This window comes from Pyxicephalus adspersus, chromosome 2, assembly GCF_032062135.1.
Source record: "Pyxicephalus adspersus chromosome 2, UCB_Pads_2.0, whole genome shotgun sequence".
In the NCBI taxonomy this organism is placed as follows: domain Eukaryota; kingdom Metazoa; phylum Chordata; class Amphibia; order Anura; family Pyxicephalidae; genus Pyxicephalus; species Pyxicephalus adspersus.
Window position 1 is genome coordinate 7,407,800 of NC_092859.1, and position 7,438 is coordinate 7,415,237.

The window sequence follows — 7,438 nt, forward strand, 5'->3', positions numbered from 1 at the left end:
AGCAACAGCCAATGGCTGCAGTCGCAAGTCAGCTGGATAATCGTGGCAGTGAGTGTGAGAATCACAGGAAGCCAGGATGGGAAATAGAGACAGGGGTGAGATTGGGAAAAGTAAAGAAGTGTAGGGTGAAGAAAGAGCAGAAAAGTAAAAAAAAAAAAAAAAGGAAAAAATGTAATAATAAAAAATATAAAAATTACAAATTCACTTAAAGTGTAACTTCAGCCATTTTTGCAGGATAGAAAGGAGTCTAGGTCCAGGATGGAGAGGGTGGGATATAATCTCTTTCTGGTTTTCATTAATGTCACCTCACTTCCTCCTCACCTGTAGTCACTGGGGCACTGCCTTTTTTTTTATATTACACAGCTCAATATATTTAGTGTATTTCAGGTCTACTGAATCCAGAAATTACATCAGTTTCATTGAATTGGCTCTAGTTCTTGTTATACAGGAATCAGAATAGACGATTTTACCAACAACAAATGTTAACACAGCATATTATTATCAATCTTTATTTACACTGATGTTTTGCATTTTAAATAAATAAATAAAGCATTATTTTCATGAAACTTTCATTTAACTTCTTTTTATTCATACATTTTCTTTTTTTACAGAAACATGAGTTCTTCAAGAAGTTAATTGACCCTAATGTATTTTGTTACATTTGTGGTGAATATTCTAAGCAAAAACAGAGGAAAAAAATTCAGAAATTGTGAAACAAGCACATCTTGCATATTTTGGTATTAAACTGTGGGACCAAGATAAGTATTGGGCTCCCAATATGGTATGCAAAACTTGTGTAGTGTCTACACCAGTAGAAAAATGGAAATCTGAAAAGTTTGAAATTTGGTGTACCTATGGTATGGCAAGAGCCCAAAAATCACCATAATGATTGTTATTTTTGTGCTGTGAATGTAAATGGTTTCAATCGTTAGAAGAAAAACAAGTGGGAGTACCCGGATTTTGAATCAGCAAGACGACCTGTGCTGCATGGTGCCTATGTTCCCAAACCAGTGTTCAGTACACTCCCTGATATTCCTGTATCCGACATGGAGGATATACAGGGTTTGAAGTGTAATCCAGGAGTTAGCAGTGGAAGTGAATCTGAAGGAAGTGTTTCATCAAACCAGCAGTTCTCCCAAAGAAGAGCTTAATGATTTAATACGTGACCTAAGTCTGTCAAAACAAGCATCTTAACAAAACAAGCATCCAGGCTAAAAGAAAAGAACTTGAGACCGGAAGTTAAAAATAACGGTTTATAGGACAAGAGAAGTGACACTCCGACCATATTTCAGTGAAGATGGAGACTTTGTGTACTGTTGTACCACCCCTGGACTACTAGCCCATGTGGGAGGACCAGAATACCGAGCAGAAGACTGGTGGCTTTTCAGATCGACTCGAAGTTTGAAATCTGTTTTACTGCATAATGGAAACTGCTATACATCAATTCCTATTGATCACTCAACAAAACTTAAAGATGAATATGAAAATATCAAAATGGTCTAACAAAAGTTTTGCTATCATGAACACCAATGGTCCAGATGTGTTGATTTAAAAAAGGTAAACTTCCTACTTGGACAGCAAAGTGGATTACACAAAATACCCATGTTTCATCTGTTTGTGGGATAGTAGAGCAAAGCAGGATCACTGGAAAGAAGTGACATGGCCTCCAAGGGAAAACATAAAAAAGGTGCAGTGAACATCATCAACCCCCCTAGCGGTATTCCAGAGTGTGACTTGGGGTGGATTTTCCAGGTGAATCCTCCTCGATCTCCAGCCAGCGAATGCAGCAACGTTCTCTGGGGTTTCCCGGTGACGTTGGTGCATGCAGTGGTGCCGGCGGGAGGATCATCGGGAAAATTCCAATAATTTTGTATTGGATTCAATAGAAAATAGCTTTATGAGTTCAATACAAAGGAATATTTATATTATTAAATTAATATTTTATTATTATTATTTATAATATTTATCCTATATATGCTGCTGTACAGTTATATTACATGTTTATTTTTTTCATGTTTTTTAACAGACTTTTGTATTTTGTTAAAGTTTATTAATACATTTGTTAAATTTATTAAATATTGGTGAGTTATGCTTAAGAATTATAGCCTACAATGAAAAATAAATTATCATGCCAAAAATTGTACCGCTTTTTGCATGGAAATTTGGACGGAATTAGACCGCTAGGGAGGTTTACAAGCCAATGATTGACAAAAAAAAAAATCATTCTCACTGCACTACATATAAAGTTGGGGTTAATTAAGCAATTTGTTTGAGCTCTGAACAAGAATGGTGATTGCTTCAAATACATTAGTAGATTCTTCGCTGGATTGAGTCCTGAAAAATTAAAATTGTCACACTTACCTGTTCCTCACTAAAGCACAGGCTTCACTCTCCTGCGCATGCTTGCAGTTCTGTTGCTGGGCGTGCCTTTGTTTCCAAGCTTTATCAACTTCGTCCAAACTGCTGGCCAATCAGGAAATAGCCTCTTGATTAGCCCCAGCTATTTAGCTAGCTCACAGACTGTATTTTGTGTTGGTGCAACGTGTCTGGAGCCCCTAGTTCTGTAAGCTAGTTCCTGTTAACCTGTGGCTAAATTCAGTGTTGCCTCTGACCAGCTCCTGCGTTAACAGCTCGTTGTCTAGTCTGTTGGTTCCCAGTCAACTTCCCTGTGCTGTTCCAGTGTTCCTGTCAGTCTGTGGATATTCTTGAGTATCCTGTTGCTTCCAGTGTCTCCTGTGTTCCCTGTGCCCGCAGTGGCCCCTGTGTCACTAGTGTCTGTCTCCTGGATCCCTGGCAGTTGACCCCTGGTGTGTGACCTGACCTCTTGTTTGCTGCCTGTCTCGACCCAGGCTTTCCTCAACTATCCACCTGCCTTGTAACTTTGTACCGTGCCTGCCCACCTTGGTGTGCCCAAGGACCAGAACCTGGCCGTAACCAGCAGTGCAACACCCTCACTATCAAAAGCTCTGGAGAAAACCTGGTTACGGCTTAGATTCTGCACCTTGGCCCTTCTCAGGGCTCACACCACCTCCATACAAGCCATAGCGCCCCCTAATGGTCCTGTCTTTCTGTGCATGACAAAAATCAGGAATCTTTGATGGACCCCAGATTTGTAAACTGATAAATGATTCAAATTTTACAAGTTAAATGACTGATACTGAAGCTTCTGCCTGGCACAGCTATGTCATGGTTGTCACGAACTTCTTGGGTAACCATAAAGCACAAGATTATGAAGAATTGGTACAAAATTTGTTCTTAAACTTTAAAAATGTGGGTGCTGCTATGGGCATAAAGGTAAACTATCACCATTTGCAAAAATTTCCAGAAAACCTTGGCAATTTCAGTGAGGAACAAGGGGAGAGGTTCCATCAAGATATAAAGGTGATGGAAGAAAGGTATCAGGGCAGATGGGATAGACACATGATGGCCGACTACTGCTGGAGCCTTCAACGTGATTGTCCTGATCATCAGCATAAAAGGAAATCATACAAACAGTTTTTAACATCTTCCTTGTGATTAGTTCTGTAAATATACCAAATATAGAATATATTGACAAAAGTTATTTCAAAAATTTAATTTTGTATACGTAGGCATATCCAGTTTAATTTTGCTTATTTTTCATGTTTCATTAGTTTTCTATGAGGTTTATATTGAGGTCATTATTTCAAAAACTAGAGCCAACCTAGCAAAAAAATACCATATTTGGAATCTGTGCATCAAACAAAACCTAAAATGACTTTATTATGTTTGGCAAGAAAATGTTTGTTGACCAGTGTTATTTTTTTTTTTTTTTTTTGCAGTTGTAAAAAAAGTTGGCTGGCTGAAAATGTTTAAAGTAAATATTAAGATGCATACAAGAAATTCAGCTTAGATTATTAACTTTTTATCAAGGAATGGCTGAATTGCACTAATACACTGACATTCTCCATGGTCTGTAATTTGGGGATCCTGAAACACATCTGATGGTGAACATCTGATGGTGATCCTTGAACACACCTGCTTGGGATGTGAAATTACAAGAGTTGATGATTCTTGAACACACCTGTTGGCAAACCTAATACACACCCATTGGCAATAATAAAACACGCTTGTTAGGTGTGCTGGAATACACCTTTTAGTGATCCTTGAACACAGTTCCTGGTGATTTTGAAACACATCTGCGGTGATCCTGGAACACGACTGTTCAGGATGCTGAATTACAACGGTAAGTGATTCTGGAACACATCTGTTGGTGAACCTAAAACACATCTGATGACGATCCTGGATTACAACCATTGGTGATGCTAAAACACACCAGCAAGGTATGCAGGAACACACCTTTTTGTGATTCTGAAACGCACCGGCTAGCAACGCTGTACACAAGCTGGGGATTCTGGAACACATCTGCTGGAGATGGTGAAGAAACATACTGAGCATCCTGGAACACACTTGCTAATAACGCTGGAGCATACCTGTTGGTGATTCTACAACATTCTCACTGGTTATACTGCAATACACCTGCTGGGAATGCAGGAACACCCTACTACCTAGCTTACAGTTGCAAAAAGCCTAATGTATAACATGCCAGCACTAAGAAATGCATCACAGATATTATGCATGATTGACACAACACAGCTTTCAAAGAGACCTCTTGATGATCTGGATAGGGTAGGAAACCCCTTGGACATTGTTAACCGCTGAATACTTTTTACTTGCTTCCAGAATTTGTGTGAATCAGTTAGTTACATGTTGTGTAATTTTGTGACATAGCTACAATGCATATGGGTGGGCGTTTGTATACACAGATGACACGTTTAGTAAGATAATGAGATTCAGAATTCTAGAAGGAAGTAGCAAGAGTTGGCTTGAGGGGGAGTTTGGATCTTCTGAGAGATCTAGAAGGTAATGTGTGAAAATATAAAACAGGACAACGGGGGGCATACAGAGGGAGAGCAGCGCCAATTAATGTCATCAGAATCTTGTATTGCTCTATGGTCAAGTGGGTACTGAAGCCCCCCTTGTAGGCAACTATGGTGGTGGACAATGGGCCCTATGAATGGTTTAACACAGTTTTTCCAGTTTTTCTAACATCAGGTTTTTCAGCAATATGTGTTTTAGAGACCCAACCTGCTGGTAGGTACACAATCACTAGTTTACCCACTGTCACTTCCTTGGACCACTTTTGGTAGGTACACTGTCTTTGGTTCACACTTTGTCCTTCATTGGACCACTTCTGGTAGATTGACTGTCACTGGTTCATCCATTGTCCTTCCTTGGACCATTTCAGGTAAATACACAATACACTCAGGTCACTGTTGCCCTTACTTCCAGTAGGTTAACCATCATTGGTCTGCCCATTGTCCTTCCTTGGACCACTTTCAGTGTGTACACTCTCATTGGTTCAACTATTGGCCTTCATTGAACCACTTGACTGCCATTGGTTGACTGCCATTGGTTCACCCACTGTCCTTCCTTGGACCACTTCTGGTGGGTAGTCATTGATTCACCCATTGCCCTTACCACTTCTGGTAGGTTAACCATTACTTGTTTGCTCATTGTCTTTCCTTTTTTTTGATAGTTTGACCAGTTTAGATAGTTTGACTGTCACTGGTTTACCCATTGTCCTTCCATGGACCACTTCCAGTAGGTTTACTGTCATTGGTTCACCTATTCTTTCTCCTTGGACCACTTCTGGTAGGATGACTGTCACTGGACCACTTCTGGTAGGTTGAGCATTACTGGTTTGTCCATTGTCTCTCCTTGAGCCACTTCTGGTAGGCTGACTGTGATTAGTTTACCTATTCTCCTTCCTTGGACCACTTCTGGTAGGTCACTGTCATTTCTGGTAGGTTGACTGCCATTGGTTCACCCATTGTCCCATCTTGGGCCACATATGATAGGTACTAACCACTGCACACCAGTAATGCCCCACAAGATACACCGCTTTGGAGATTCTCCAACCCAGCCATCCATTTGTTGTATTTTACCACATGTCAGAGTGCCTCTGATCCCTACACTTACCCATTTCTCCTGTTTCTAACACATCACTTCCACTGACTATACATTGCTTCCCAATATCGCACCTCCTGTCAGGGTCCATTGTAACCAGATCACCGGTGTCATCACTTCACTTGTCAGTGAGTTTTTTGTTTCTTACACTGGTGTAGAGAACAGTCATAAATACCTAACATTTATGTAAAGATTCAGCAGCAAGGTCAGGCTTGGGAAAAAAGATGATTTTCAGCACCTAGTTGATGTCCTTTCGATAGCCCCTTGTGCAGCACAGCTCAGAGAGAGAAGCAGCACTAGGGACCAATAAGGTGGGCTGCATGTATTTACAATTACATGGAAGATTCTTAGATGAGCAGAGCAGGTGGAGGGGTAGTATAATGCTGCTGCTCCCCCACTATCCAATCCCAGACTAAGGAGCTGAGTAAGCCACATTGCTTAAATGCAGCAGAGGAAGGCAGGGCACCAAGACCATGCTATGGGTCAGGGCTTTGTAAATCTAAGCACTTGATTGACCACTGTTAAATCATGAAACATAATCAGTTGTACAAAGTCACAAGGACTCCAAGCCCTTCTTTATAAGAATTACTAAGTAAATGTTGACTGTTTGGAATGGAATAGCAAGCAGCTGTACGCATGCACACAGTGCACTGGCATGTCACTACTAAATACACCCGATGGTGATCCTGGAACACATTTGGTGAAACACAACCAATAGGGATCATGAAACACACCTGCTGTGGATTCTGAAGCACAAATGCTAGTGATCCTGAAATACACCTGCTTGGGATCCTGGAACAAACCTGTTGGAGATGCTGAAACACAACTGCTGGTGATCCAGGATCACACCTGTTCCCTAAACACATCTGCTGGGGAGGCTGAAACCCACCTAATGGTGACTCTGTAACACACTTGGTCCAAAGCAATGACATGAAAACAACACAAGTAAGTTGTATAGACGAAAAAGATAAAGTGATACTTAAGGCAGGCCTTGCAGGAAAATGGGCTTTATTTCACTGCACAGTGCTGTGAATCTAACAAATGAAACTTGCAGATTGGAGCAAAGAGCACAGGGATAAGCATGTTGGTGAAATGTGGATTTTGGTTAAACTGAAAATTGTAAATGTGGCTATGACTATGCTGGGGATGCCAGAACACACCTGGTGAGGGTGCTGAAACACACCTGCTGGTGTGGAAACTGGAACACAAGTGCTGGGGATGCTGAAAAACACCTGGTGAAGATGCTTAAACACATCTGCTGGGGATGCTGAAACAGATACACTAATCCCAACCAAGCTTCTATATGAGCTTTAATGTAGTGATTTTCCTATTTTCCCTTTATTGGTGATCCTGCAGTAACACACTTCCTGTATTAAGATGACAACACTCGCTCACTGTACTCGATCTACGGATCAACATTGTCACCCTAGGACAGGACTACAGAAACCCT